General features: G+C 35.4%; 1 pseudogene; it reads left to right on the top strand.

Annotated features, from left to right (window-relative positions):
* Window positions 1-2,492: 2,492 nt before the first annotated feature.
* Window positions 2,493-3,393, top strand: LOC141511387 (ribosome production factor 2 homolog pseudogene; annotated as a pseudogene).
* Window positions 3,394-5,416: the final 2,023 nt, after the last annotated feature.

Here is a 5,416-nt window from a genome sequence, read left to right as displayed (position 1 = left end):
ATTTCAGAAACTACCTAGTCTAAGACACTCCCTAACCCATTATACAAATGAGAAGACTGAGATCCAAGATCACAGAGACTTGACAAGAACTTAGATAACCCAGTTTGTCTCACTCTCAGGGTGTGGAAAAGGCACTGGATTGGATGAATTCTAGAGTTTATATTCTAGGTCCTGCCACTTAGTCACTTTGTTACTTAGCCTCTCTGCTTTAAAATGAGGATGTTGGACTAGATGGTTTCTAAAGTCCTTTCTCTAAATCCTATGATTCCATCACTCCCAGTGCTAGATTTTTTTCTACCATAATAAGATTTGTTTAAAGCTGAGAAAATGGAAAAGGAGAAACTATGCTTCAGAAATGAAGAGGGAGAAGCATTTCTTTAGAGCACATCCTGAGCCCAGGGAAATGGTACACACTTAAGTTTAGTCACGCACATATCCCTGACCCAAACTTCCACATACAGTGCCATACAGGTCACACCACCCACATGTCTACACACACACACACACACACACACACACACAAAAAAAATATATATATATATATATATATATATATATATATATATATATATATATATATGAACACACTCAGAACCATTTCTTGGCTTAGTTACAGATTCTGCTCATCTGCAGGCAATTGTGAGGCCCCTCACATCTGGTGAAGCAGATAGGAGGAGATGAGGGGGACTAGCCCTGTTGGACATAGGGATTAGGATTGTCCTCTCAGGCTGAGTCCTAAACCTGTGCTCTCTCTTTCTCTATCCTGCCCATCTAAAAAAAAAAATATCAGTTATTAGGACTGAGAATTTTTTCAGTTTTTCCAACTGGAGGAAATGGGTTGTTTCCATCTCTACCAACCAAGTCGTTATCTAATGCCTGGATCAAGAATTAGAGAAAGAAGATGAAGTCCAATTCACTTCTATTAAACATCAATTCATTGAAATTAAAATCACTCTAAAGCCATAATGCTATGCTCTAAGAAATGATGAACAGGAACATTCCAGAAAAACCAGGAAAGACATGAATGAAATGATGCCAAGTGAAATGAACAGAATCAAGAGAATATTGTATATGCTAACAGTAACATTGTGTGATGGACTTCACTTTTTTCAGCAATAATATGATACAATGGGGCAGCTAGGTGGCACAGTGGATAGAACTCGGGACCTGGACTCAGGTTCAAATTCAGCCTCAGACACTTAATAATTGCCTAGCTGTGTGACCTTGGACAAATCACTTAAGCCCCTTGCCTTAAATAAATGAAATTTTAAAAAATAGTATGATCCAAGGCAAATCAAAAGCCTCATAATAGAAATTGTTATCCACATGGAAAGAGAAATAAATGATAGAATCTGAATGCAGAGCAAAGCTATTTTCACTTTGGTGGTTTTTTAGTGTTTTTTTCCTTTTGTTCTGTTTCTTCTTTCATACCATGACTCATGTGGAAATGTTTTACATGATTGCACATTTATAACATATCAGCTTGTTTGGAGGGAGGGAGGAGAGAGAGAGGGAGGAAGAAAAATTTAGAACTCAAATCTTTCAAAAAAATGAATGTTGAAAGTTGTATTTATAAGTAATTGGAAAAATACAATAATATTAAATTACAGAAGATAATAAAAAATGTAATTTATTTCAATTAAACATTTCATTCTACTCAGCAGAGTAGTATCACTAGTGCTAGGGCATACAAAGATAAACTAGGATCAACCTTTGTCCCAAAAGCCAAGAAACTCACCATCCAGAAAGCAAATAACTATTAACCAGGAGAATAGAGATGGACCTTAACAAGATAAAGTTGGGAAACATAATGGAGTCAACCTAATACAGAAGAAATAGGCACTGGAGATGACACAATTTTGAAAGACTCTGGGTATCTGATTCTCAAGATATCTGAAATTGAGATGTACTCCCATTAGCGTTTATGATGTCTCCATTAGTTGCAAAGCATTAGGGATAAAAAGACAAAACAAAAAGCAATACCTACCCTCAGGGAGCTTACATTCTAATGAGAGGAAAAAACACAGAAACAAATGAATGGGACCTGTGAATTTATCAACACGAGGAGCTCCATTCCAAAAAGGAAAGGAAAGATCACTTTACTTTACTTCACAAAAAAAGTAATAGAAAAGATATTAACAATTCTGGATCCAAATGACTACTTTTTATTTCTCTGAAGCCTTTATGAGAATGGTCATAGGTATCAGATGAAAAGCTGCAAAGGGAAGCAAAAGGCAATTCTCCACAGCAAATGACTTCTTCCCGGTACACCACTGACTGAGACCAAAGAAAATGAATCTTGCTGTCATCTTTTTTTTTTCTTTTAAAATTCTAAGGAAGCATTGATTCAGTGGAATAAAACATAGTTTGTAAGGTCTTCTAGGGGAGTCGGAGCTGGGAACACTATGGTGGTTTGATTCTCTCCGTTCTGGGCGAACGTGGATGCGGTGTCCAGTTTTTGGAGCGATGGCCGAGTTGGTGGTAGTAAGGTAGTAAAGCCCAAAACAAAACGGGTGAAGAGATTCCTTGAGAAGAGAGAGCCTAAACTTAATGAAAACGTTAAAAATGCCATGCTTATTAAAGGGGGAAATGCAAATGCAATAATTACTCAAGTACTCAGATATGTATGCTTTGAAGAAACCTTACAGTGTTTTATATAAAAAAAAATTACAAGACCTTTTGAGGACCAGACGTCCCTGGAATTTTTTTTCAAAGAAGTCAGACTGCTCCTTATTCATGTTTGGATCTCATAATAAGAAGCGACCAAATAATCTCATAGTAGGTTGCATGTATGATTATCATGTCCTAGATATGATTGACCTAGGTATTGAAAAATTTGTCTCACTTAATGATGTTAAGAACAGCAAGTGCCCTGAGGGGACAAAACCCATGTTGATATTTGCTGGTGATGCTTTTGATGCAAGTGAAGACTATAGAAGATTGAAGTCTTCTTATTGATTTCTTCAGAGGCCCTATGGTACCAAATATTTGTCTTGCTGGTCTAGAGCATGTCTTGCATTTCACTTCACTGGATGGGAAGATTTACTTTCGGACTTATAAATTATTGTTGAAGAAATCTGGTTGTAGAACACCACGAATTGAATTGGAAGAAATGGGACCATCACTGGATCTGACCACGAGGAGAACCTATTTGGCATCAGATGATCTTTATAAATTATCTATGAAATTGCCTAAAGCCCTGAAGCCAAAGAAGAAGAAAAACATCTCCCATGATACTTTTGGTACAACTTATGGAAGAATTCACATGCAGAAACAAGATCTGAGTAAATTGCAAACAAGGAAAATGAAAGGGTTGAGAAAAGATCTGTAGAAAAATTAAATGATAATCAAGAAAATGAATCTAAAAAAATTAAGAGGAGAAAAATTGATTGAATTTAATCCTCAGTTGACTGCTGTTGTGGTTTACAGGAAAGAACTGTCAGATGTAAACAGTTGTAAAAAATTTATTACATGGATCTATTATGTGGTTTGTCTTTTTTTTGTTAAATAGAAAATATATACTTTACTTAATCCTATTGTAAACTCCTTGAGGTAAGAACTATCTTATTTCATCTTTGTATCAAGTGTACTCAGATATACGGGGCAGCTAGGTAGTGCAGTGTATAGAGCACCAGCCCTGGAGTCAGGAGTACCTGAGTTCCAATAAGGCCTCAGAAACTTAATAATTACCTAGCTGTGTGGCTTTGGGCAAGACACTTAACCCCACTGCCTTGCAAAAAAAAAAACACCTGAAAAAGGAGTACTCAGATATAGTGCCTTGTAAACATTAAGTCACTTAATAAATGTTTGCTAAATAAAAAAAAAAGAAAAGAAAGGTCTTCTTAGACTTGGCAGATTTGTTGTCCATGCCCTTCATTTTATAGATGAGGAAACTGAGATACAGAAAATTGAAGTGATTTTCCTCAAATCCTACAGCCAACAAATAGTAGAGCTTTTATTTAGAACCAAGGTCTTTAGACTTCAAATCCAGTGTTCTTCTCAATTTGCTATTGTTATTCAGTAATTTTTCATTCTTGTCTGACTCTCCATGACCCCATTTGGGGTTTTCTTTGCAAAGATTCTGGAGTAGTTTGCCATTTCCTTCTCCAGTTCCTTTTACATATGAAGAAATTGAGACAAATAGGGTTAAGGACTTGTCCAAGTTCACACAGCTAGTAAGTGTCTGAGACCAAATTTGAACTAGGGTATTCCTGACTCCAGGATCAGAGTTTTATCCATTGTACTACATCATGCCATTTTCCCATTAAATTCCTTGACTATATTACTTTAAGATAAAGGTCCTATGTTCTATTGGATAAGGACATTGACAATTTTAAACAGAAGCAAATGTTCACCTAAATCAGTTGACCTCATCATTTTTTTCTAGAAAATGGATTGCCATGTTTAAATTCAGTATAATCCAACAGCCTCTTACTAAGTTCTACTGAGTGCAAGGCACTAAAGACAAAACAAAACAAAACAAAACAAAAACAATTACTATCCTCAGGGAGATTTCATTCTATCACAAGGAACTCACACACAGATAATTGGTATGGATGGATGGGAAACTACTATGTGAAAACTAAATCAATCAATCTTTTTTTATTTTTTATTTTTTCAGGAAATAATATTTTGATTATTTTTTCAACTACATGCAACTGTAGTTTTCAACAATCATCTTTTTTTTGCAAGATTTAGAGTTTTACATTTTTCTCCCTCTTCCCCCAACAGAAAGCAATCTAATATAGGCACTACATGCTAGGTATAACCATTCCAAACATGGTCACAATATTAATCAAATTATAAAGAATCAAGTCCAGGGAGGCTAGGTGTCATAGTTGATAAAACACCGGCCTTGGAGTCAGGTGTACCTGGGTTCAAATCCGGTCTCAGACACTTAATAATTACCTAGCTGTGTGGCCTTGGGCAAGCCACTTAACCCCATTTGCCTTGCAAAAACCTAAAAAAACCCAAAAAACAAAAAAAAAGAATCAAGTCCAACTAGAAGAAAAGAAACAGTAGAGAGAAAAAATTGACATAAGACAATTTTTAAAATATTGAAGATAGTAAGCTTTGGTCTGCATTTAAACTTCTTAGTTCCTTCTCTGGATATGGATGGTATTTTCCATTACAAGTCTTTTAGACTTGTCTTTGATTATTGTGCTGCTGAAATGAATAAGTCCATCATAGTTAATCATTTAATGTTGTTAGTATGTATAATCTTCTAATTTTGCTCACTCCTTTCCGCATCAGTTCATCCAAGTCTTTCCAGGTTATTCTGAAGTCCCATCCCTCATGATTTCTTTTTTTTATTTAAATATTTAATTTATTTATTTTTCTAACTACATGCAATGATAGTTTTCAACAATCATTTTTTTTAAGGTTTTGAGTTTACATTTTTCTCCCTCCCTCATTT

The sequence above is a fragment of the Macrotis lagotis genome, chromosome 2, assembly GCF_037893015.1.
Source record: "Macrotis lagotis isolate mMagLag1 chromosome 2, bilby.v1.9.chrom.fasta, whole genome shotgun sequence".
Lineage (NCBI taxonomy): Eukaryota > Metazoa > Chordata > Mammalia > Peramelemorphia > Peramelidae > Macrotis > Macrotis lagotis.
This window is presented reverse-complemented; position numbering and strand designations above follow the sequence as displayed.